Source organism: Aotus nancymaae, unplaced genomic scaffold (assembly GCF_030222135.1).
Source record: "Aotus nancymaae isolate 86718 unplaced genomic scaffold, 86718_ANA_hifiasm-v0.15.2.pri h1tg000075l, whole genome shotgun sequence".
NCBI classification, from domain to species: Eukaryota; Metazoa; Chordata; class Mammalia; order Primates; family Aotidae; genus Aotus; species Aotus nancymaae.
This window is the reverse complement of record NW_026988490.1, coordinates 4,844,894-4,871,674: the sequence shown is the minus strand read 5'-3', so window position 1 is coordinate 4,871,674 and position 26,781 is coordinate 4,844,894. Positions and strand designations below refer to the sequence as shown.

At 54.8% G+C, this 26,781-nt stretch overlaps 1 long non-coding RNA gene and 1 pseudogene across 1 annotated transcript; one reads left to right on the top strand and one right to left on the bottom strand.

Moving 5' to 3' along the window:
- The first annotated feature begins 265 nt into the window (after positions 1-265).
- On the top strand, positions 266-2,386 carry LOC135271059 (uncharacterized). The gene is made up of 3 exons (XR_010339197.1): positions 266-472; positions 1,943-2,013; positions 2,234-2,386. It is a non-coding gene; the product is annotated as an uncharacterized LOC135271059 (long non-coding RNA).
- Positions 2,387-11,379: 8,993 nt separating this feature from the next.
- The window catches only part of LOC135271076 (PI-PLC X domain-containing protein 1-like), a 32,906-nt pseudogene continuing 17,504 nt past the window's right edge, over positions 11,380-26,781 (bottom strand).

Below are 26,781 nucleotides of genomic sequence, written 5' to 3'. Positions count from 1 at the left end.
ACTCTTGGGACAGTGGAAGCCCCAAACTGCTCAGAACGGCACCCAGACCTCCTGCATTTCCTCCTCCTAACCCTGCCTGTGGTTCCTGAGTTATCCCTGAGCACCCCTAGCTCCCTAGTTCCCTGCTGTGTCCACCTGGACCCCAAATCCTATATAAGGCAGGTTGGGGAGTCCTCATGTCCCATGGTGGCTCCAGCATCCTTCCCTGGCCAGATTCCTACTTAGAGGCCCTACGGTCAAGGCCAGGAGAAGGACACGCCGGGCAGGTGTGGTTGGGGCCCTGGATCTACCCCAAAAGGAAGTGTCCCTCAAGGTGGCCCTTGTGTCCCCAGAGCTGAGTGACAGGTAGCAAAGGCCACAGTACTGGTGCACATTCTGGACGGCTGGTCCATGGTGCAGACGATGGTCGTGTCCACCAGAACGCCAGAGAAGAAGCTTGTCTTTGGCAGAGGGAACTTTGAGCACCTGACAGGTGAGTCCGTCCACACCTGCTCCCTCCCCAAACCTCCTTTCCCATCTGTTGCTCCCGAGAACATTCAACCCAGACGCGTGGAAGGACAGGGGTCTCGCTGGGCCAGAGGGGAAGCGGCCCCATGAGTGGGTGGTCCAGGTGAGCTGGGAGCCCACATAAATAGGAGCTGGAGGGATGGGAGGCTGGACCTGTGTCCCTCCTCCATGCACTCTCTTAGCGTGGGGTCCTGTGTGGGGGCCCTTGTGCTTCCAAGTTTTTGACCATCCGGCTTACAGTGCAGAGTGGGTAAGACCCTACTAACTGCTACTACTACTGCTAACTAACTTACTAACTAGCCGAGGTGGGAGTCTGCTTCCGTGCCTGACTCAGAGGCATCTCATCGGGGCTGGGATGTGTTCACCATGTTTCTGTGTGTGTCTGGCCCACCATGTGTTCACCGTGTATGTGTGTCCCCACTGGGATGTGTCCACCGGGACTCTGTGTCTGTCCCTGTCACGATGTTTTCACTCTGTGTGTGTGTGTGTGTGTGCATGCGTGTGTATACATGTGTCTGTCCCTGTCGGGATGTGTTCACCGTGTGTGTGTGTGTCCCCACAGGGAGGTGTTCACCATGTGTGTGTGTCCTCACTGCAATGTGTCCTCCGTGTGTGTGTGTCTCCCCACAGGGATGTGTTCACCGTGTGTGTCTGTCTCCCCACAGGGAGGTGTTCACCATGTGTGTGTGCCCCCACTGCAATGTGTCCTCCGTGTGTGTGTCTCCCCACAGGGATGTGTTCACCCTGTGTGTGTGTGCGCGTCCCCACTGCAATGTGTCCACAGTGTGTGTGTGTGGGGTGTCTCCCCCACGGGGATGTGTTCACTGTGTGTGTGTGTCCCAACTGGGATGTGTTCACCTTGTGTGTGTGTCCCCACTGGGATGTGTTCACCATGTGTCTCTGTCCATGTCACAATGTGTTCACTGTGTGAGGGGTGTGTGGGTGTCCCCACTGGGATATGTTCCCCATGTATGTGTGTGTGTCCCAACTGGAATGTGTTCCCCGTGTGTGTGTGAGTCTCCACACTGGGATGTGTTCACCATGTGTTTGTGTCTGTCCATGTCACGATGTGTTCACTGTGTGTGTGTGTCCCAACTGCGATGTGTTCCCCGTGTGTGTGTATGTGTGTGTCTCCACTGGGATGCATTTACCATGCGTGCGTGTGTGATGTGTGTGTCCCTGTTGGGATGTGTTTACCTTGTGTGTGTGTGTCTCCACCAGGATGTGTTCACCGTGTACACGTCTGTGTACATGAAACACACACCCCTAGAGACATCCCTCCAATGCTGATTTCCTGGATCCTGGGTCTGGTGCTCAGGTCAGGGATGTCTGTGAACCGTGCCCTCCACGGCGCACCCCACAAAGGGCCTCGTGGCTCATCCCACAGTCCACAGGTCTGGACGGATGGCCACTGACGAGACCCCCTTTCCTTTAGAGAGGATCTGACAATCTCCGGACATCACATGCGTCTTCCTGAATGTGGAGAGGATGGCTGCCCCAACCAAGGTATCCCAGAATGTGGCTTTGCTTTGTTTGCTCCCACGCTCCACGCGGTGAACGAGTGGATGCTAGAGCGTCCCGCCAGGCAGGGGCCAGATGGGGTGATAGTGGCTTTAAGGCGTGATGGAATGTCCTCCTCCCTGTGAGGCTGGCCACTAGGGCCTGGCCTTCCCCTCTGGCTTCTCATTTGCTCTCCTTTTCTTTTCTTTTCTTTTTTTTTTGACAGAATCTGACTCTGTCACTCAAGCTGGAGGGCAGTGTCACCATGATCTCGGCCCACTGCAACCTCTACCTCCCAGGTTCAAGCAATTCAGCTGCCTCAGCCTCCTGAGTAGTTGGGATGACAGGTGCCCACCAACACACCCAGCTAATTTTTGTATTTTTAGTAGAGACAGGTTTTCAGTATTTTGGCCAGGCTGGTCTCGAAGTCCTGACCTCAGGTGATCCACCTGCCTTGGCCTCCCAAAGTGCTGGGGTTGCAGGTGTGAGTCGCCAGGCCCAGCTCACTCTCTCCTTCTCTAGAAAGAACTGGAAGCCGCCTCGGGCGTGGAGGTGTTTGACTGCTTTACCATCATCCTGCACATTTTCCGCTGCAACGCCTGCATGAAGGAGGCCTGGCTGCACATGGCCCTGGCAGAGATCCCACTCCTCAGGTACCTCGGGATGCCCAGGCCAACCATCACGCCCACCCCGCAGCCCCTCCATTCTGTACTCACGTGTTTGGTGGTTCTGGGGGTATATGAGAGTAAGAAAAGCACTGTGGGAGCACTCTCTCCCCACCCCACCCCACTACCCACTAGGTAGGTCCCCTCGGCCTGGGATACTCCTCACTCACAATGCATGAGCTACACACCCAGTGGGACCCCAACACCAGCTCCTCCCTTCTGCCCAGAGGCCCCACTAATTCACAGGTTCTGGGCTTTAGGATGTGGACCGATCTTTCTGGGGGCTACTCTTGACAATCCACTACAGTTGTATCCACTTCTCTCTGGAGGCTCCTTCCTGCCTCTCCCAGCTCCTGGGGGCGCCAGGTGTCCCTGGCTTGTGGCCGCATCACTCCAGTGTCCGCCTCCAAATCCACGTAGGCTCCTCCTCTTTGTCTGAGTCTCCCCTTCTGTCTCCTAGAAGGACATTTGTCATTGGATTTAAGACTTTCCCTAATCCAGCGTGACCTCATCTCAAGATCCTTAACTAATTTCATTTGCAGAGACCTTATTTCTAAATAACGTCCCATTCACAGGTCCTGGGGAACAAGACATAAACATCTATTTGGGGCATCACTATTTAACCCAGTAAAATGGAATCATCCAGTTACCTCCAGAAGCTCTCGGGGAGGATCCTTCCTGCCTCTCCCAGCTCCGGGGGGTGCCAGGTGTCCCTGGCTTGTGGCCACATCACGCCAGTCTCTGCCTCCGTCTCCACGTGGACTTCTCCTCTGTGTCTGTCTACAATTTTTTTTTTTTTTGAGACAGAGTCTTGCCCAGTCACCCAGGCTGCAGTGCAGTGGCTGGATCTCAGCTCAGCACAACCTCCACCTCCCAGATTCAAGCGATTCTCCTGCCTCAGCCTCCCAGGTAGCTGGAACTACAGGTGCCCACAACCAAGCCCAGCTAGTTTTTTTATATTTTAGTAGAGACGAGGTTTCACCATGTTGGCCAGGATATTTTGATCTCCTTGGCCAGGATGGTTTGATCTCCTGACCTCATGATCCACCTGCCTTGGCCTCCCAAGGTGCTGGGATTACAGGTGCGTGCCACTGCGCCCGGCCCTCCCCTTCTGTCTCCTAGAAGGACACCTGTCATTGGATTTAAGACTTACCCTAATCCAGGGTGACCTCATCTCAAGATCCTTAACTAATTACATTTGCAGACACCTTATTTCTAAATAACGTCCCATTCACAGGTCGTGCAAAACAAGACATAAACCTCTATTTTGGGCATCACTATTTAACCCATTAAAATGGAATCATCCAGTTCCCTCCAGAAGCTCTCGGGGAGGACCCTTCCTGCTTCTCCCAGCTTCTGGGGTCTCCAGGTGTCCTGGGCTTGCAGCCTCCTTCACCTTCACCTCGACCTCTGCTGGGAGGGAGAGAGCTTCCCTGCAGAGTGAACCCCTCCTGTTCCCATGCCAGGTCGAACCTGAAAAGGAACATTGACCCCCTGCCCTCGTGTGAACTGCTGACCGCTGGCACACAGGCTGACGCAGGGAGAATGGTTGAACCCAGGAGGCAGAGGTTGCTGCCCCAGCCCGTGTCTCGTGGGCAGCTCACTCCTGGTGACCCTGCTTTCCACAAACATCTCCTTTCCCTGCATGTGCTCAAGCCACATGGGGAGATGCCCCCTCTCCTCATCTGAACCTCAGCAGTGACACTCAGGACAGCAGGAGCTTCCCCAGGCTGTGCCCCACGGGTGGCTGACTCTGGGACCCCTGCTTTCTGCCGGCCTGTGGCCCTGAGGCTGAGCGGACTCTGTGGCCTCCCCACCCTTGCAGCTACCACCCCACGGAACCGAACGTCGTGCCCATGTCTGCCCTGCTGGGGCACGGACTCCAGGAGCTGAAGGCTGAGCTCAATGCAGCAGTGTTGAAGGCCACGGGGAGACAGGTCCTCCCCCTCCGTGTCCGGCTGGCCGGGGGCCCAGCTCAGGTGAGCGGCAGCCTCCTGGCGTGGGAGAGGGGATGGTGTTCTGGTGGCCTGTCTCTGGCTCAGAAAGGGCTCCTTTAGGGTGCAGAAGGACCTGTGGAGTCCCCAAAAGCTTTACGATGCAGAGACAAGGTGAGAAATTTCTGAATGAGTTCGCAGCAAATGTGTACTGTGGAGTCAGTGTGCATACAACAGGCGCCTAATCTGTACTCACCGACGCTCAAACGCTATAGGACTCCCTACCAATAAGAAAGCAGGCTCCAGCTGGATACGGTGGCTTACGCCTGTCATCCCAAGACTTTGGAACCCCGACATGGGCAGAAAACCTGAGGTCAGGAGTTCGAGACCAGCCTGGCCAACACAGTGAAACCCCATCTCTACTAACAATATAAAAATTTGCCAGGCGTGGTGGTGCATGCGTGTAATCCCAGCTACTCTGGAGGCTGAGGCAGGAGAGTCACTTGAACCTGGGAGGCGGAGGTTGTAATGAGCTGAGGTCACAGAACTGCACTCCAGCCTGAACGACAGAAAGCTCTGATCAATGAATACTTTGGGGTAAGCTTTTTTTTTTTTTTTTTTTTTTTTTTGAGGTGGAGTCTCACTTTGTTGTCCAGGCTGGAGTGCAGTGACCGATCTCAGCTCACTGCAACCTCCACCTCCGGGGTTCAAGTGATTCTCCAGCTGGACACAGAAGCTGACACCTGTAACCCCGAGAATTAGGGAGGCCGAGGCAGGAGGATCACCTGAGCTCAGGACTTTGAAGCCAGCCTGGGCAACAGAGTGGGATCCTCATCTCTACAAAAAATAAAAAATTACATCACACGCAATGGCTGACGCCTGTAATCCAACATTTTGAGAGGCCGAGGCAGGTGGATCGCTTGAGGTCAGGTGTTCGAGACCAGCCCGGCCAACATGGTGAAACTCCATCTCCATGACAAATACAAAAATCAGCCAGGCCTGGTGGTGGGCGTCTTTAATCCCAGCTACTCAGGAGGCTGACCCAGGAGAATGGCTGGAACCTGGGAGGTGGAGGTAACAGTGAGCTGAGATTGAGTCATTGCATTCCAGCCTGGGCAACAGAGCAAGACCCTATGTACAAAAAAAAAAAAAAAAACCAGGAGGAAAGATAGAAAGCTGGCCAGGGGCTGTGGCTCACGGGCACAGTGGCTCACACATATAATCCCAACATTTTGAGAGGCCGAGGCAGGTGGATCGATTGAGCTCAGGAGTTTGAGACCAGCCTGGGCAATATCGTGAAACCTCTTTACTAAAATACAAAAAATTAGCCACCTGTGGTGGTTCGTGCCTGTAGTCCCAGCTACTCAGAAGGCTGAGGCGGGAGAATCGCTTGAGTCCTGGAGGTGGAGGTTGCAGTGAACCGAGATCGCGCCACTGCGCTCCAGCCTGGGGCAAGACTGTCTCAAAAAACAAAAACAGCTCTGATCAATGAATGGTTTGCGCTAAGCTTTTTTTTTTTATTTTGTAATTTTATCATAGTGAGAAAATAAACTAGCATCCACATACACACACATTCATGATACACCTAACTTTTTCTTAATTTTTTTTTTAGACAGAGTCTTGCTCTGTCACCCAGGCTGCAGTGCAGTGGTGCAATCTCAGCACACTGCAACCTCTGCCTCCCAAGTAGCTGAGATTACAGGTGCCTGCCACCATGCCTGGCTAATTTTTCTATTTTTAGTAGAGACGGTGTTTCACCATGTTGGCCAGGATGGTCTCGCACTCCCGACCTCATGATCCTACCACCTCGGCCTCCCAGAGTGCTGGGATTTTTTTTTCTTCAAGACAGAGTCTTGCTCTGTCGCCCAGGCTGGCGTGCAGTGGCACAATCTCAGCTCACTGCAACCTCTGCCTCCTGGGTTCAAGCGATTCTTCTGCCTCAGCCTCCCGAGTAGCTGGGAATACAGGCATCCACCACCATGCACAGCTAATTTTTTTGTATTTTTAGTACAGACGGGGTTTCACCATGTTGGCCAGGATGGTCTTGATCTCTTGACCTCTTGATCCACCTGCCTCAGCCTCCCAAAGTGCTGAGATTACAGGCGTGAGCCACCACACCCGGCTCAAGTGTTGGGATTATAGGGATGAGCCACCATGCTTGGCTCTCTTGTTTTTTTGTTTTTTTTGGTGGGGAGGGCAGAGTCTGGCTCTGTCACCCAGGCTGGAGTGCAGTGGTGCGATCTCAGCTCACTGCAACCTCTGCCTCTGGGGTTTGAACAATTCAATTCTCCTGCCTCAGCCTCCCGAGTAGCTGGGATAACAGGTGCCCACCACCACACCCATCTAATTTTTGTATTTATACTAACGATGGGGTTTCACCATGTTGGCCAGGCTGGTCTTGAACTCCTGACCTCAGGTGATCCGCCTGCCTCGGCCTCCCAAAGTGCTGGGATTACAGGCATGAGCCACCATGCCCAGCCTCATACCTTAATTTTTTTAAAAAACTCTATGACCTGAAAAAGATGCCCAATGAATTAACTTTTTTTTTTTTGACAGAGTCTCGCTCTGTCTCCCAGGCTGGAGTGTGGTGGTACGATCTCAGCTCACTGTAAGCTGCACCTACTGGGTTCAAGCAATTGTCTGACTCAGCCTCCCCAGTAGCTGGGATTACAGGCACCCACCACCATGCCCAGCTAATTTTTGTTATTTTCAGTAGAGACGGGTTTCACCATGTTGGCCAGGCTGGTCTTGAATTCTGGACCTGATGATCCACCCACCTTGGCCTCCCAAAGTGCTGGGATTACAAGCATGAGCCACAACGCCTAGATTTTTTCTTTTTTTTTTTTTAAAGACAGAGTCTCATTCTGTCATCCAGGCTGGAGTGCAGTGGTGCAATCTCAGCTCACCGTAACCTCCGCCTCCCGGGTTCAAGTGATTCTCCTGCCTCTGCCTCCCAAGTAGCTGGGATTACAAGTGCCTGCCACCATGCCCAGCTCATTCTTTTGTATTTTTAGTAAAGATGAGGTTTCATCATGCTGGCCAGGCTGGCCTCGAACTCCTGACCTCATGATCCACCCGCCTCAGCCTCCCAAAGTGCTGGGATTACAAGGATGAGCCACTGCGGCCGGCCTGAATGAACATTTTCTAAAGATGCCTCCCATGTCCTGTCATGAAAACCAAATATTCCTTGGCTGCATATGTGGTAATAAAATTCATACACACATTGGACTTTAATCTCGTTCATTTATTTAAATGATCTGTATGAATTCCATGATTGTGTGGAAGAGCTGCTGAGACAGACCCCAGCGTTTTAGGATAGGGATTCGGAGACGATGGAAGTCGGGGAAATTGCCTGTAACTTCATTCATCTCTGTGCAGCCTAGTCATGGGGTGAGGTAGCCGTGGGTACAGCTGATGAGTGCGTCTTTCTTTGTGTGTGTTTTTATTTTTTTAAAGGAGTTTTACTCTTGTTGCCCAGGCTGGAGTCCAGTGATGCAATCTCAGCTCACCACAACCTCCGCCTCCCGGGTTCAAGTGATTCTCCTGCCTCAGCCTCCCAAGTAGCTGGGATTACAGGCACCTGCCACCACACCCAACTAATTTTTTTGTATGTTTAGTAGAGATGGGGTTTCTCCACGTTGGTCAGGCTGATCTCAAACTCCCGATCTCAGGTGATCCACCCGCCTCGGCCTCCGAAAGTGCTGGGATGACAGGTATGAGCCACCACACCTGGCCACAAGTGTATCTCTCTAGATTTTGGACACCATTTCTCCATGGCGACCAGGTAGCAAAAACAGAAGCGAGACTTCTTTTGGAAAATGAATCATGAGGTCCCAAAGAGAACCTATTCCAACGTGGGCTAAATCACCATTATGAAGACCATCCTGAGAAGCTCTGATGTCTGTGGTTATACTGTGAAAGAAATGCCACACTTCCCCGGGAAGCGGGAATAAAAATGGCGGCGGGTACCCATTGACTGCCCGAGACCTTGAGCCACCAGCTCTGACAGGCGACAGGTAGAAAATGAGGTCTAGGCAGGATGCAGAAGCTCACGCCCATCATCCCAGCACTTTGGGAGACTGAGGCGAGCAGATCACTTGAAGTCAGGAGTTCGAGACCAGCCCGGCCAACGTAGTGAAACCCCATCTCTATTAAAAATTTTAAAAATTAGCTGTGCAGCGGCAGATGCCTGCAATCCCAGCTACTCCAGAGGCCGAGGCAAGAGAATTGGTAGAACCTGGGAGGCGGACGTTGCAGTTAGCTGAGATCATGCCACGGCACTCCAGCCTGGGCAACAAGAGTGAAATTCCATCTCAGAACATAAATAAAAATACAAAGAAAAAGTTAACCAGGCATAGTGACGTGTGACTGTAATCTCAGCTACTCGGGAGGCTGAGGCAGGAGAATCACTTGAACCCGGGAGGCGGAGGCTGCAGTGAGCTGAGATCGCGCCACTGTACTTCAGCCTGGGCAACAAAAGTGAAACTCCATCTCAAAAAACAGAAGAAAACAAAATGAGGTATTTCCAGGATCTGTGTGTGAAAGCGGGTATGCATAGGACTTTAATTCACAGAGGTGCCTATGGCCAGCACAGAGGGGCCCTAAAAAGAACAAATTCTTCCAGACCATTCCCGAGAGAAGAGGCTGCCACCCACACAGGGCATGAGGGGAGCCTGGGTCTGGCCAGGGAGGCAGACATCAGCACAGAAACAGCCTTCAAGGGATTTCCACATGATGCGGAAGCAAGGCTGGGTCACAGCTCGGGGTTCGTGCCTACGAACAGTTCTGTGCACTCTGCTCTACGGGGCAGGCTTCAGTAGCCTCATACCCAACAAGGAATGATTTCAGGCCAGGAAAATAATTGGGTTGAGGCCAGGTGTGGTGACTCATGACTGTGAACCCATCACTTTGGGAGGCTGACGCGGGTGGATCCCCTGAGGTCAGTTCGAGACCAGCTGACGCAACATGGTGAAACTGCATTTCACCGGGTGCGGTGGCTCACACCTGTAATCCCAGCACTTTGGGAGGCCGAGGCGGGTGGATAACAAGGTCAGGAGTTAGAGACCAGCCTGGCCAATATAGTGAAATCTCATCTCTACTAAACAAAAAAATTAGCTGGGCATGGTGGTGCACACCTGTGATTACAGCTACTCTGGAGTAGCTGAGGCAGGAGAATTGCTTGAACCCGGAAGGCGGAGGTTGCTGAGTGGAGATCATGCCATTGCACTCCAGCCTGGGCGACAGAGCAAGACTCCGTCTGAAAAATAAATAAATTTTAAAAAGAAATGCCATCTCTACTAAAAACACAAAAAGTACTCCGGGCATGATTGTGGGCACCTGTAATCCCAGCTGCTTGGGAGCCTGACGCACCAGAATCGCTTGAACCCAGGAGGCGGGGGTTGCAGTGAGCCGAGATTGCACCACTGCACTCCAGCCTGGGCAACAGGATAAGACTCCATCTCAAACATAATAATAGTAATAATTACCTGGGCATGGTGGTTTACACCTACAGTCCCAGCTACTTGGGAAGCTGAGGTGGGGGGATTGCTAGCTCAGGAGTTGAAGGTTACACGGAGCTGTGATTGTGTCACTGCACTCCAGGCTGAGCAACAGAGCCAGACCCCGTCTCTACAAAAAAAAATATAATTAGCTGGGCTTGCTGGCTGACACCTGAGGTCCTGGCTTCCATGGGAGGTTGAGGTGAGAGGATTACCTGAGCCTAGGAGTTTGAGACCAACCTGGACAACATAGCCAGACCATGTCTCTACAGAAAAATAAAATAAGCTGGGCGTGGTGGTGCACACCTGTGGTCCTAGCAACTCTGAAAGGTAAGACAGCAGGTTCCCTGGAGCCCAGGAATTTGAAACCAGACTCTGCAACATGGTGAAACCCCATCTCTACCAAAATTACAAACATCTGCTGGGTGTGGGGGTGTGCACCTGTAGTCCCAGCTACTCGGGAGGCTGAGGGGAGAGGATCACTTGACCCCAGGAGGTTGAGGCGAAGCGAGCTATCACTGCACCACTGCACTCCAGCCTGGGCAACAGAGCAAGACCCTGTCCCTAAAAATAATTGCAAGAAATATCAAGCTGGGCGCGGTCGCTCACGCCTCTAATCCCAACATTTGGGAGGCTGAGGCAAGCGGATCACCTGACGTGAGGAGTTCAAAACCAGCCTGGCCAACGTGGTGAAAAATACAAAAATTAGCCAGGTGTGGTGGTGGCAGGTGCCTGTAATGCCAGCTACTTGGGAGGCTGCGGGGGGAGAATCACTTGAACCCAGGAGGTGGAGGTTTCGGTGAGCTGAGATCGTGCCACCGCACTCCAGCGTGGGCGACAGAGACTCTGTCTCAAAAAAGGAAATACTGGCTTGGTGTGTGGGAGCTAGCCGAGGGGATGCTGGCTTGCACGGGGGAGGCCAGCTCCCAAGGGCATTGTTATTGGGTTTAGCAATTAGTGACTTGTGGGAGGGCCATCTTTCTCGGCGTCTGTGAGGGCTGCAGTCACCACAGCAGGTAGAATACAGAAAAAAGTCATCCCATCACTTTGGGAGGCTGAGCTGGGAGGATTACTTTAGGCTAGGAGGTCAAGACCCCATAGAGACCAGCCTGGCCAGCACAGCAAGATCCCATCTCTATTTCTTAACAAAAAGAAAAAGAAGGCATAGGATGGGTCCCCTGATCACCGATATCTGGCCCGCACATAAGGCACAATACTTGGGACGTCGGGGGTGAACCTGCAGCCGCCGTGTCCCAGACTTAGGAAGGGTCCCTGTCAGCACCACAGCAGCTTCTGGTCGAGTGTGATGACATCGCTGACAAAGCTGTCCTCGCCGATGAAGTCTCCCGTGATGACGTTGGTGCAGTGGGACCCCGGCCTCAGGCACTGCTCCCAGACCCACAAACGCAGGAACAGCAGGTTGGGCATCATCATCTTCTCCGGGGACTCTGATGGGTGCACCAGGATGTACTGCAGGTTCTCGGTGAGGTTGATGCCGCCCACAAACAGCCCTCCTGGAACAGTGAGTAGGTGGAGACATCACACAACCACCTGCCTCCACCCGCCCGTTTACCCCTCTTATTCACATGGTTAGAGGCTCAGATCTCAGGAATAATGGCCCCAAAGATGGCCACATCCTAATCCCCATGTGAAAGACAGAATAATGGCCCCAAAGATAGCCACATCCTAATCCCCATGTGGGGACAAAATAATGGCCCCAGAGATGTCCAAGTCCTAATCCCCATGTGGGAGACAGAATAATGGCCCCAGATGTCCACGTCCTAATCCCCATGTGGGAGACAGAATAATGACCCCAAAGATGTCCACGTCCTAATCCCATGTGGGAGACAGAATGATTGCACAAAGACGTCCACGTCCTAATCCCCATGTGGGAGACAGAATAATGTCCCCAAAGATGTCCACATCCTAATCCCCATGAAGGAGAGAGAATAATGGCCCCCAAGATGTCCTCATCCTAATCCCCATGTGGGAGACAGAATAATGGCCCCAAAGATGCCCATGTCCGAATCCCCATGTGGGAGACAGAGAAGAATGCTGTTGTGTTCGGCACAAAGTCTGTGACATTTGTTATGAGGCTTATAGAGAGTGTTGACACTGACCAGTGATTGTGAAAATTGGGTCGCTGCATAATTAGAAATGAAAATTTTGAGGGTCCATTGTGAAAATTGGGTCGCTGCATAATTAGAAATGAAAATTTTGAGGGTCCATGTAGATATGCTGAGCCAGAATCTCTGTGGGGGCAGGGCGAAGGGGGCTGCAGGCTGTGCTTGAAGGAGCTCCCCCAGGGGTAGGTAGGTTCCCGTGCCCCTGTGTTGGCCAGCTGAGCTCACTCCAAGACCAGAAGACAGCAAAGTCAGCAGAAGGTTAAGGCCAAGTTCTCTCAGTGGCTTTTAAGACTTATTTCTAGGCCGGGCACGGTGGCTCATGCCTGTCATCCCAGCACCTTGGGAGGCTGAGGCGGGCGGACCATCTGAGGTCAGGAGTTTGAGACCAGCCTGACCAACATGGTGAAACCCCGTCTCTGGCAAAAATACAAAAAATTAGTTGGGTGTGGTGGCACATGCCTGTAATCCCAGCTACTCGGGAGGCTGAGGCAGGAGAACTGAATCGCTTAAACCTGGGAGGCAGAGGATGCAGTGAGCTGAGATTGCGGCATTGCACTCCAGCCTGGGCGACAAGACTGAAACTCCGTCTCAAAAAAAAACAAAAACAAACAAACAAAAAACACCGCATTTCTAAACTGTGTAACCTTATTCCTGGGTAAGGGCAAGAGACCAGGTTGACAAAAGCCTGCTCCTTTGCCCAACCTGTGAGCTGGGGTTTTTTGTTTCTTGTTTTTTTAAGACAGAGTTTTACTCTGTAGCCCAGGCTGGAGTGCATTGGCACGATCTTGGCTCGCTGCATCCTCTGGCTCCTGGGTCCAAGTGATTCTCCTGCCTCAGCCTCCTGAGTAGCTGGGAATACAGGGGCCCGGCACCACGCCCGGCTAATTTTGTATTTTTAGTAGAGACGGGGTTTTGCCATATTGGCCAGGCTGGTCTCAAACTCCTGACCTCAAGTGATCCACCCGCCTTGGCCTCCCAGATTGCTGGGATTACAGGCGTGAGCCACCGTGCCAAACCTTGCTCATTTTTTTCCTTTTTTTTTTTTTTTGAGACAGACTTTTGCTCTTGTCGCCCAGGCTGGAGCGCAGTGGCACAGTCTCGGCTCACCACAGCCTCCGCCTCCTGGGTTCAAGCGATTCTCCTGCCTCAGCCTCCTGAGTAGCTGGGACTACAGGTGCCCGCCACCATGCCCAGCTGATTTTTGTGTTTTCAGTAGAGACGGGGTTTCATCATCTTGGCCAGGCTGGTCTCAAACTCCTGACCTCAGGTGATCCACATGCCTCAACCTCCCAAAGTGATGGGATTACAGGAGTGAGCCACGACGCCGTGTCAATTTTTGTATTTTTTTTTTGTCTTTGAAGACGGGGTTTCACCATGTCGGTCAGGCTGATCTTGAACTCACAACCTCAGGTGATCCACCCGCTTTGGCCTGCAAAGTGCTTGGATGACAGGTGTGAGCCACCACGTCTGGCCCAATTTTTGTATTTTTTAGTAGACACGGGGCTTCACCATGTTGGTCAGATGGGTCTTGAGCTGCTGACCTCAGGTGACCCGCCTGCCTCAGCCTCCCAAAGTGCTGGGATTACAGGCGTGAGCCACCGCACCTGGCCTGTTTTGCTCTCCTTAATCTACCTTTTGCATAATCTACAGAACCTGTAAACCAAAATTAAAATTGAAAGGCTCCCCAACCATCTGAATGGACTGCCTCCTTGAGCAGGGCACTCTACAGCCTGAAAGACTGGTTCCCGCCATGGTGGGAAGTGGGGTAGGGGCCGAGCGTCATTCTGTAGGTCCAGCAAGCACATTATATGAAAAACACAGCACTCACATCAACACAGACCTGAAGTCTGATAAGAAATCTTTCCCATCTATCCTCTCTGAAGCTGGCTACCTGGATAAAAGCTTGCTCTGAGGCTGGGCAAGGTCTGATTCACACTTGTCATCCTAGCACTTTGGGAGGCTGAGGTAGGCGGATCACCTGAGGTCAGGACTGCGAGACCAGACTGACCATTATCATGAAACCCCGTCTCTACTAAAAATACAAAAATTAGCCGGGTGTGGTGGCACGTGCCTGTGATCCCAGCTACTCGGGAGGCTGAGGCAGGAGAATTCCTCGAATCCGGGAGGTGGAGGTTGCCGTGAGCTGACATTGTGCCACTGCACTCCAGCCTGGCTGACGAGAGAATCTCCATCTCAGGAAAGGAAAGGAAGTTGGGGGGATAAGGGAAGGGGAGCGGGGAGGGAAGCGGGGAAGGGAGAAATGGAAGGGGAAGGGAAGGGAGGGGAACAAGGGAAGGAAAGAAGCAAAGGAAAGAAGGGAACGGGGAAGTGAAGGGGGAAAGAAAGGGGAGCAGAGGGGAGAGGAGGGGAGGGAAGGGGGAGGGGAGGGGAGGGGAGGGGAGGGGAGGGAAGCAGGGAAGGAAAGAAGGGAACAGGGAAGGGAAGGGTGAAAGGAAAGGTGAGTAGAGGGGAGGGGAGGGAAGGGGGGAGGGGAGGGAAGGGGAGGGGGAAGGGAAGGGGAGGGGAAGGCGGAAGGGGGAAGGGAGGGGAAGGGAGGGAAGGGGAGGGGAGAGGAGGGGTGGGAAGGGGGAAATGGAGGGAAGGGGAGAAGAAGAGGGAAGGGAAGGGCAAGGGGAGGGTAAGGGGAAGGGGAAGGAAGGGGAGGGGTGGGAAGGGGAGAAGGGGAGGGGAGGGAAGGGGGAAGGGGAGGGAAGGGGGAAAGGGAGGGGAGGGGAGGGAAGGGGGAAGGAGAGTGGAGGGTAGGGAAGGGTAGGGAAATGGAGGGAAGGAGAGTGGAGGAGAGCGGAGGTGAGGAAAGGGGAGGAGAAGGAAGGGGAGGAGAGGGAAGAGGGGAGGGGAGGGAAGGGGGAAGGGAAGGGGAAAGGGGGAAGGGAAGGGGGAAGGGGAGGGGAGGGGAGGGGGAGGGGATGGGAGGGAAGGGAAACCGGGAAGGGAAGGGGGAGAGGGAAAGGGAGGGGATGGGAGGGGAGGGAAGGGAAGAAGGGAAGGGAAGGGAAAGGAAAAAGGAAGAAGGAAGAAGGGAGAAAGGAAAAAAGGGAGGGAGGGAGGGAGGGAGGGGAGGCAGAAGCCAGGCACAGAAACAGCCGCATTGGTGGCAGCTTGGCGTTTACCTTATTTGAACCCGGTTTCAACATTTGGCTGCCTTTGGCTGAAACTCAGCGGTCGGCAGAAGAGTAGGTTCTGGTCTGTTTACACTTTCTGTTACCTCACAGTTCACTGTGTACAGAGAAACCTTTATGCCGAACTGAAAATATGTCAGGAGGCAATTTCAGGAACCGTAAATATTGGAAATAGAAGTTACTTGTTTTTTTCTTTTTGAGATGGAATCTTCCTCCATCACCCAGGCTGGAGTGCAGTGGTGCGATCTCACCTCACTGCAGCCTCCCACTCCCGGGTTGAAGCGACTCTCCTGCCTCAGGCTCCCGAGAAGTTGGGACTACAGGTGCCCGCCACCACACCCGGATAATTTTTGTGTTTTCAGTAGAGATGGGGTTTCACCATGTTGGTCAGGCTGGTTTCGAACTCCTGACCTCATGTGATCCGCCTACCTCGGCCTCCCAAAGTGCTGGAATTACAGGTGTGAGCCACCATGCCTGGCCTTTTTTCCTTTCCTTTTTTTTTTTAATTGCATTTTAGGTTTTGGGGTACATGTGAAAAACATGCAAGATTGTTGCATAGGTGCATATGTGGCAGTGTGATTTGCTGCCTTCCTCCCCTTCACCTATATGTGGCATTTCTCCCCATGCTATCTCTCCCCAACTCCCCACCCGCCACGGTCCCTCCCATTCCCCCCCCAACAGACCACAGTGTATAGTGCTCCCCTCCCTGTGTCCATGTGTTCCCTTTGTTCAACACCCGTCTATGAGTGAAAACATGCAATGTTTGATTTTGTGTTCTTGTGTCAGTTTCCTGAGAATGATGGTTTCCAGGTTCATCCACGCGAATTCATCGTTTTTGATGGGTGCATAATATTCCATGGTGTATACGTGCCACATTTTTCCTGTCCGGTCTATCATCGATGGGCATTTGGGTTGGTTCCAGGTCTTTGCTATTGTAAACTGTGCTGCAATGAACATTCATGTGCATGTGTCCTTATAGTAGAACGATTTATAATCCTCTGCATATATACCCAGTAATGGGATTGCTGGGTTAAATGGAATTTCTATTTCTAGGTCCTTTTTGCTTCTCAGGAAGGAAAGGGGGAATGGAATTGGTGATGGTTTAAAAGAAGCCAGCTCAGGCCGGGCACAGTAGCTGATACCTGTAATCCCAGCACTTTGGGAGGCTGAGGCAGGCAGATCACATGAGATCAGGAGTTTGAGACCAGCCTGGCCAACATGGTGAAACCCCATCTCTACTAAAAATACAAAAACTTAGACAGGAGTGGTGGTGGGTGTTGTGATCCCAGATACTTGGGAGCCTGAGGCAGGAGAATCTCTTGAGCTTGGGAGGCAAAGTTTGCAGTGAGCCGAGATCACACCACTGCCCTCCAGCCTGGGCGACAGAGCAAGACTCCAAATCAAAATAAATAAATAAATAAATAAATAAATAAATAAAATAAAATAAAATAAACATTTATCTCCACCTGGTGTCCCTTCTTGCTATTGGAGGGGGTGCTCCCCATCCTCAGTATTTGAAACTCAATCATGGGCTGAAGGAATGTTCCAGTGGAGAAGAGGGCTTTGCATCAAAGGTAGTGCCCCGACCAAAAGCTTCCGTTCCGGGCATCGGGAGGGGTTGGCAAGCACACCTTGCAGCACACAAGGGCACTGTCAACCGGGAAGTCCCAGCATTTCCAGGGCCCCACACTCAGCCCACTTAACTCAAGCACCTTTCACAACCCTCGGCTCACACAAGAAAGGGGGCCCCAAGGCATGGACGAGACATACCTCAGCCCACTGGAGGTCCCCGCCCGCATTACGGCCCACACCCGGCGACCCAGGACACAGAGGGGGAGGAGGGGCTGGGTGCCGTGACCACAGGTCCACATCACACCAGGACAAAGACGGAGGACAGGCCCTGTGTCCAGGGTTCCACGTCACATCGGGACATAGAGGGAGGAAGGCTGTGACCTGTGTCCATGTGTCAACATCACACCAGGACAAAGAGGGAGGATAGGCCCCGTGTACAGGGGTCCACATCACCCCAGGACACAGAGGGAGGACAGGCCCCGTGACCAACGGTCCACATCACATGAGGACCTAGAGGAACGAAGGCTGAGCATTATCTCCAAACGTCCACATCACACCAGGACACAGACAGAGGACAGGCCCTGTGTCCAGGGGTCCATGTCACACGAAGACATAGAGGAAGGACACGCTCCATGTCCAGGGATCCACATCACACTAGGACACAGAGGGAGGACAGGCCCCATGCCCAGGAGTCCAGGTAACACCAGGACATAGAGCGAGTACAGGCCGCATGTCCAGGGCTCCACATCACACCAGGACACAGAGGGAGGAAGGTTGGGACTTCTTTCCACTCGTTCACATCACACCAGGACACAGTAAGAAGACAGGCCCTATGTCCAGGGGTTCCCATTATACCAGGACACAGAGGGAGAAAACGTCGTGTCCAGGGGTCCACATCACACCAGGACACAGAGGGAGGACAGGCCCTGTGTCTTGGGGTTCACGGCACACCAGGCCACAAATGGAGTACAGGCCCCATGTCCAGGGGTCAACGTCACAGCAGGACATAGAGGGAGGAAGGCTGGGCCCTGTGTTAACACGTCCACATAACACCAGGACACAGATGGAGGACAGGCCCCATGTCCAGGGGTCCACGTCACATCAGGACATAGAGATAGGAAGGCTGGGCCCCGTGTCCACAGGTCCACATCACACCAAGACACAGAGGCCAGATAGGCCCTATGTCCAGTGGACCACGTCACACCAGGACATAGAGGGTGAACTGGTCCTATGTTAAGGGATCCACATCACCTCAGGACACAGAGGGAGGACAGGCCCCGTGTCCAGGGGTCCACGTCACACCAGCACAAAGAGGTAGAATAGACCCCATGTCCAGGGGTCCACATCACACCAGGACACAGAGGGACAACAGGCCTCATGGACAGGGTTCCACGTGACACCAGGACACAGAGGGAGGACAGGCACTGTGTCCAAGGGTCCACATCACACCAGGACACAGAGGGAGGACAGGTCCAATATCCAGAGGTCCACGTCACACCAGGACATAGAGGGAGGAAGGCTCAGCCGTGTCTCTACATGTCCACATCTGACCAGGACACAGAGGCAGGACAGGCTCCATGTCCAGGGATCAACGTCACACCAGGACTTAGAGGGAGGACAGGCCCCGTGTCCAGGGGTCCACATCACAACAGGACACAGAGGGAGGACAGGCACCATGTCCAGGGGTCCTCGTTATAAAATGACATAGAGGGAGGTAGGCTGGGCCCTGTGTCCACACATCCATATCACACCAGAAAACAAAGGGAGGACAGGCCCCGTGTCCACGGGTCCACATCACACCAGGACACAGAGGGAGAACATGCCCCATGTACAGGGGTCCACATCACACCAGGACACAGAGGAAGAACATGCCCCGTGTACAGGGGTCCACATCGCACCAGGATACAGAGGGAGAACAGGCCAGGTGTCCAGGAGTCCATGTCACACGAGGACAAAGAGGGAGGAAGGCTGGGCCCTGTGTCGACACGTCCACATCACACCAGGATAGAGATGGGAGGACAGGCCCCATTTCCAGGGGTCCACATCACACCAGGACACAGAGGGACGAGAAGCCACATGTCCAGGGGTCCACGTCACACCATGACATAGAGGGAGAAAGTCTGGGTACTGTGTCCACACGTCCACATCACACCAGGACACAGAGGGACGAGAGGCCCAATGTCCAGGGGTCCACGTCAAACCAGGACATAGAGGGAGGATAGGCTCTGTGTCAAGGGGCCTACATCACACCAGGACACAGAGGGAGGACAGGCCCCATGTCCAGGGTTTCACGACACACCAGGACACAGATGGAGGAAGGCTGGGCTCTGGGTCCACAGGTCCATATCACACCAGGACACAGAGCGAGGACAGGCCCTGTGTCTAGGGGTGATTGTTACACCAGGAGACAGAGGAAGGATAGGCCCCATGTCCAGGGGTCCATATCACACCAGAAGACAGAAGAAGGACATGCCCGATATCCAGGGTTCCACATCACACGAAGATTCAGAGGGAGGACTGGCCCCATGTCCGGGGTCCACGTTACAGCAGGACACAGATGAAGGACAGGCCAGGTGACCAGCAGTCCACGTCACACCAGGACATAGATGGAGGAAGGCTGGGACCTGTGTCCACATGTCCACATCACACCAGGACACAGAGGGAGAACAAGCCCTGTGTTCACAGCTCCACGTCACACCAGGACACAGTGGGATGAAGGTTGGGCCGTGTGTACACACTGCCACATCACACCAGGACACAGAGGGAGGACAGGCCATGTGTTCAGGGGTCCATGTCACACCAGGACACAGAGGAAGGACCGGCCCTGTGTCCAGGGGTCCATGTCACACACTAACATAGAGGAAGGAAGGCCGGGTCCTGTGTCCACAAGTCCACATCACAACAGAACACAGAGGGAGGACAAAGCCCATGTCCAGGGGTCCCCGTCACACCAGGACAGAGATGGAGGAAGGCAGGGCCCTGTGTCCACACATCCACATCAGACGAGGACACAGAGGGAGGACAGGCCCCATGTCCAGTGGTCCACGACACACCAGGACAGAGATGGAGGAAGGCAGGGCCCTGTGTCCACCCGTCCACATCACACCAGGACACGGAGGACAGGCGCCATGTCCAGGGGTCCACGTCACACCAGGACATAGAGGGAGGACAGGCTCCATGCCCAGGGGTCTACATCACACCAGAACACAGAGGGAGGACAGGCCTCATGTCCAGGGGTCCATGTCACACCAGGACTTAGAGGGAGGACAGGAAGCGTGTCCAGAGGTCCATATCACACCAGTCGACAGAGGGAGGACAGGCCCCATGACCATGTGTCCATGTCACACCAGGACATACAGGGAGGAAGGCTGGGCCCTGTGTCCACATGTGCACATCACACCGGGACACAGAGGGAGTAAAGGCCCTGTGTCCAGGGGTGAATGTCACACCAGGACACAGAGGGAGGACAGGCCCCGTGTCCAGCGGTCCACATCACACCAGGACACAGATGGAGGACAGGCCAAGTGTTCAGGGGTGCACGTCACACCAGGATATAGAGGGAGGAAAGCTGGGCCCTGTGTCCACATGTCCACATCACACCAGGACACAGGGAGTACAGGCCCCATGTCCAGGGGTCCACATCACACCAGGACTTAGAGGGAGGACAGGCCCCGTGTCCAGGGGTCCACATCACACCAGGACACAGAGGAGGGAAAAGTCCCATGTCAAGTTGTCCATGTCACACCAGGACATAGGAGGAGGACAGGCCCCGTGTTCACGGGTAAATATTACACCAGGACACAGAGGGAGAACAGGCCCCACGTCCAGGGTTCCACATCACACCAGGACACAGAAGTAGGACATGCCCCGTGTCCAGGGGTCCATATCACAACAGGACACAGAGGGAGGACAGGTCCCATGTCCATGGGTTCACGTCACATCAGGACATAGAGGGAGGAAGGCTGGGCCCTGTGTCCACATGTGCACATAACACCAGGACACAGAGGGAGGACAGGCCCTGTGTCCTGGTGTGAATGTCACACCAGGACACAGAGGGAGGACAGGCCCCATGTACAGGGGTCCACATCACACCAGGACACAGACGGAGGTCAGGCCAGGTATTCAGGGGTCCACATCACAACAGGACATAGAGGGAGGAAGGCTGGGCCCTGAGTACACATGTACACATCACAGCACGACACAGAGGAAGGACAGGCCCCTTGTCCCGGGGTCCACGTCACACCATGACATAGAGGAAGGAAGGCTGGGCCCTGTGTCCACACGTCCATATCACACCGGGACACAGAGGGAGGACAGGACCTGTGTCCAGGTGTGAATGTCACACCAGGACACAGAGGAAGGACAGACTTCGTGTCCAGGGGCCACATCTCAGCAGGACACAGAGGAAGGACAGGCCCTGTGTCTAGGGGTCCACCTCACACCAGGACACATAGGGAGGACAGGCCCCGTGTCCAGGGGTCCACATCACAACTGGACATACACAGAGGACAGGCCAGGTGTTCAGGGATACACATCACATCAGGACATAGAGGGAGGAAGGGTGGGCCCTCTGTCCACATGTCCACATCACACCAGGACACAGAGGGAGGAGAAGCCCCATGTCTAGGGGTCCAAGTCACACCAGGACACAGAGGGAGGACAAGCCCCGTGTCCAAGGGTCCACGTAACACCAGGACACAAAGGGAGGAAGGCTGGGTCCTGTGTCCACATGTTCATATCACACCAGGACACAGAGGGAGCACAGGCCGCATGTCCAGGAGACCACGTCACACGAGGACATAGAGGGAGGAAGGCTGGGCCCTGTGTCCACACGTCCACATCACAGCAGGACACAGAGGGAGGACAGGCCCCGTGTCCAGGGGTCCAAATCACACCAGGACATGGAGGACAGGCCCCATGTTCAGGCATCCACGTCAAACCAGGACATAAAAGGAGGACAGACCAGGTGTCCAGGGGTCTACATTACACCAGGAGACAGAGTGAGAACAGGCCCCGTGTCCAAGGGTTCCTTTTCAAACCAGGACACAGAGGAGGAGTGGCCCCATATCCAGGGGTCCACATGACATCAGGACACAGATGGAGGACACGCCAGTTGACCACGAGTCCACGTCACAACAGGACACAGAGGGAGGAACGCAGGGCCACGTCCACACGTCCATATCACACCGGGACACAGATGGAGGACAGGCCCCATGTCCAGGTTTTCACGACACACCAGGATATAGAGGGAGGAACTTTGGTCCCTGTGTCCACACGTCCACATCACACCGGGACACAGAGGGAGGACAGGCCCTGTTTCCAGGTGTGAAGGTCACACCAGGACACAGAGGAAGGACAGGACCTGTGTCCAGGGTTCCACATCACACCAGGACACAGTGGGAGGACAGGCCCCATGTCAAGGGGTCCACGTCACACGAGGAAATGCACAGAGAAAGGCAACGCCCTGTGTCCACACGTCCACATCACAGCAAGACTCAAAGTGAGGACAGGCCCCATATCCAGGGGTCCATGTCACACCAGGACACAGAGGGAGGACAGGCCCTGTTTCCAGGTGTGAAGGTCACACCAGGACACACAGGAAGGACAGGACATGTGTCCAGCGTTCCACATCACACCAGGACACAGTGGGAGGACAGGCCCCATGTCCAGGGGTCCACGTCACAAGAGGAAATAGATGGAGGAAGGCAGCGCCCTGTGTCCACATGACCACATCACAGCAAGACACACAGTGAGGACAGGCCCCATATCCAGGGGTCCACGTCACACCAGGACATAGAGGGAGGATAGGCCCTGTTTCCAGGTGTGAAGGTCACACCAGGACATACAGGGAGGACACGCCCTGTGTCCAGGGGTCCACATCACACCAGGAGACAGAGGAAGGAGGGGCCCCATGTACAAGGGCCGACGTCACACCATGACAGAGGGAGGAAGGCTGGGTCCAGTGTCCACACGTCCACATAACGCTAGGACACAGAGGCAGGAAAGGCTCCATGTCCAGTGGTGCACGTTACACCAGGACAGAGATGCAGGAAGGCTGGGCCCTGTGTCCACACGTCCACAACAGACCAGGACACAGAGGGAGGACAGGCCCCATGTCCACGGGTCCACGTCACACCAGGACATGGAGGGAGGAAGGCTGGGCCCTGTGTCCACACGTCCACATCACACCAGGACACAGAGGGAGCACAGGCCCCATGTCCACGGGTTCACGTCACACTAGGACATAGAGGGAGGAAGGCTGGGCCCTGTGTCCACGCATCCACATCACACGGGGACACAGAGTGAGGACAGGCCCTGTGTCCTCATGTGAATGTCACACCAGGACACAGAGGAAGGACAGGCCCCGTGTCCAGGGGTACACGTCAAACCAGTACACAGAGGAAGTACAGGACCCGTGTCCAGGGGTCCACCTCACACCAGGACACAGAGGGAGGACAGGCCCCATGTCCAGGTTTCCACGTCACACCAGGACTTACAAGGAGGACAGGCCCCGTGTCCTGCTTTGAATGTCACACCAGGACACAGAGGAAGGACAGGACACGTGACCAGGGTTCCACATCATACCAGGACACAGTGGGATGACAGGACCCATGTCCTTGGGTGCACGTCACACCAGGAAATACAGGGAGGAAGGTTGCGCCCTGTGTCCAGACGTCCACATCACAGCAAGACACACAGTGAGGACAGGCCCCATATCCAGGGGTCCACGTCACACCAGGACATAGAGGGAGGACAGGCCCCGTGTCCAGGGGTCCACATCACACCATGACACAGAGGGAGGACAGGCCCCGTGTCCAGGGGACTATGTCACACCAGGACACAGAGGAAGGAGAGGCCCGATGTCCAGGGGTCGACATCACTCGAGGACACTGAGGGAGGACTGGGCCTATGTCCAGGGGTCCACATCAAAAAAGGACACAGACGGAGGACAGGTCAGGTGTCCAGGAGTCCATGTCACACCAGGACATAGGGGGAGGAAGGCTGGGCCCTTTGTCCACACGTCCACATCACACCAGGACACAGAGGGAGGAGAGGCCCCATGTCCAGGGGTCCACATCACACCAGGACACAGAGGGAGGAGAGGCCCCATGTCCAGGGGTCCACGTCACACCAGGACATAGAAGGAGGACAGGAACTGTGTCCAGAGGTCCATATCACACCAGTCGACAGAGGGAGGACAGGCCCCATGACCATGTGTCCATGTCACACCAGGACATACAGGGAGGAAGGCTGGGCTCTGTGTCCACACGTCCACATCACAGCAGGACACAGATAGATGGCAGGCCCCATGTACAGCAGTCCACGTGACACCAAGACACAGAGCGAGAACAGGCACCGTGTCCAGGGGTCCACATAACACCAGGACACAGAGGGAGGACCGACCCCATGTCCGGGGTCCTTTTCACACTATGACATAGAGAGAGGAAGGCTGGGCCTTGTGTCCACATGTCCACATCACACCAGGACAAAGAGGGAGGACAGACCCCATGTCCAGGCATCCACATCACACCAGGATACAGAGGGAGGACAGGCCCCATGTCCAGGGTTTCACGACACACCAGGACATAGAGGGAGGAAGGCTGGGCCGTGTCCACAGGTCCACATCACACCAGGACAAAGAGGGAGGAGAGGCCCCATGTTCACGGGTCCACATGACACCAGAACACAGAGGGCGGACAAGCTCCGTGTCCAGGGCTTGACACCAAACCAGGACACAGTGGGAGGACGGCTGGGCTGTGTGTGCACACTGTCATATCACACCAGGGCACAGAGGGAGGACAGGCCATGTCACACCAGGACACAGAGGATGGACAGGCCTCGCTTCCAGGTGTCCATGTCACACCATGACATAGACGGAGGAAGGCTAGGTCCTGTGTGCACACGTCCACATCACACCAGGACCCAGAGGGAGGACAGGCTACGTGTCCGGGGATTCACGTCACACCAGGACAGAGATGGACGATGGCTGGGCCCTGTGTCCAGAGGTCCACGTCAGACCACGAAACAGAGAGGGGAGAGGTTCCCCGTCCCGGGGTCCACGTCACACCAGGACATACAGGGAGGAAGCCTGGGTCCAGTGTCCACACGTCCACATCACAACAGGACACAGAGCAAGGACAGGCCCTGTGTCCAGGGGTGATTGTTACATCAGGAGACAGAGGAAGGACAGACCCCGTGTCCAGGTGTCCATGTCACACCATGAAATGGAGGAAGACTGGGTCCTGTGTCCACACATCCACATCACACCAGGACACAGAGGGAGGACAGGCTCCATGTCTATGGGTTCACGTCACACCAGGACAGAGATGGACGACGGTTGCGCCCTGTGTCCACACCTCCACATCAGACAAGGACACAGAGGGAGGACAGGCTCCATGTCCAGGGGTCCATGTCACACGAGGACGCCGAGGGAGGACAGGCTCCATGTCCGGGGTCCACATCACACCAGGACACAGAGGGAGGAAGGCTGGGCCCTGTGTCCACACGTCCACATCACACCAGGACACAGAGGGAGGACAGGCCTCATTTCCAGAGGTTCACGACACACCAGGATATCGAGGGAGGACGGCTGGGTCCTGTGTCCACACCTCCACATCAGACCAGGACACAGAGGGAGGACCGGCCCCATGTCCAGGGGTCCACGTCACACCAGGATATAGAGGGAGAACAGGCGTTGTGTCCAGGGGTCCACATCACAACAGGATACAGAGGGAGGACAGCTCCCATGTCCAGGCGTACACGTCACACCAGGACATAGAGGGAGGAAGGCTGGGCTCTTTATCCACACGTCCATATCACACCAGGACAGAGAGGGAGAACAGGCCCCATTTCCAGGTTTCCACATCACACCAGGACACAGAGGGAGGACAGGCCCCATGTCCAGAGGTCCACATCACACCATGACATAGAGGGAGGAAGGCTGGGCCCTGTGTCCACATGTCCACATCACAGCAGACACACAGTGAGGACAGGCCCCATGTCCAGCGGTCCACGTCACACCAGGACATACAGGGAGGACAGACCCCGTGTCCAGGGTTTCACATCACACCAGGACACAGAGGGAGGACAGGCCCCATGTCCAGGGATCCTCGTCACACCATGATATACAGGGAGGAAGGCTGGGCACTGTGTCCACATGTCCACATCACACCAGGACACAGAGGGAGGACAGGGCCCATGTCGAGATGTCCACGTCACACCAGGACATAGAAGGAGGACAGACCCGGTGTCCAGGGGTCCACATCACACCATGACACAGAGGGAGGACAGGCCCCATGTCCAGGGGTCCACATCACACCAGGACACAGAGGTAGGACCGGCCCCGTGTCCAGGGGTCCACATCACACCAGGACACAGAGGGAGGACAGGCCCCATGTCCACGGTTTCACGGCACACCAGGACATAGAGGGTGGAAGTCTGGGCCCTGTGTCCACACGCCCACATCACACCAGAACACAGAGCGAGGACAGGCCCTGTGTCCAGGGGTGATTGCTACACCAGGAGACAGAGGAAGGACAGGCCCCGTGTCCAGGGGTCCACATCACATGAGGACACTGAGGGAGGACTGGCCCCATGTCCAGGGGTCCACATCACACCAGGACACAGATGGAGGGCAGGCCAGGTGTCCAGGAGTCCACGTCACACCAGGACATAGAGGAAGGAAGGCTGGGCCCTGTGTCCACACGTCTACATCACACCAGGACACAGAGGGAGGACAAGCCCCCCATGTCCAGGGGTCCACATCACACCAGGACACAGAGGGAAGATGAGCCCCATGTCCAGGGTTCCACATCACACCAGGACACAGAGAGAGGAGA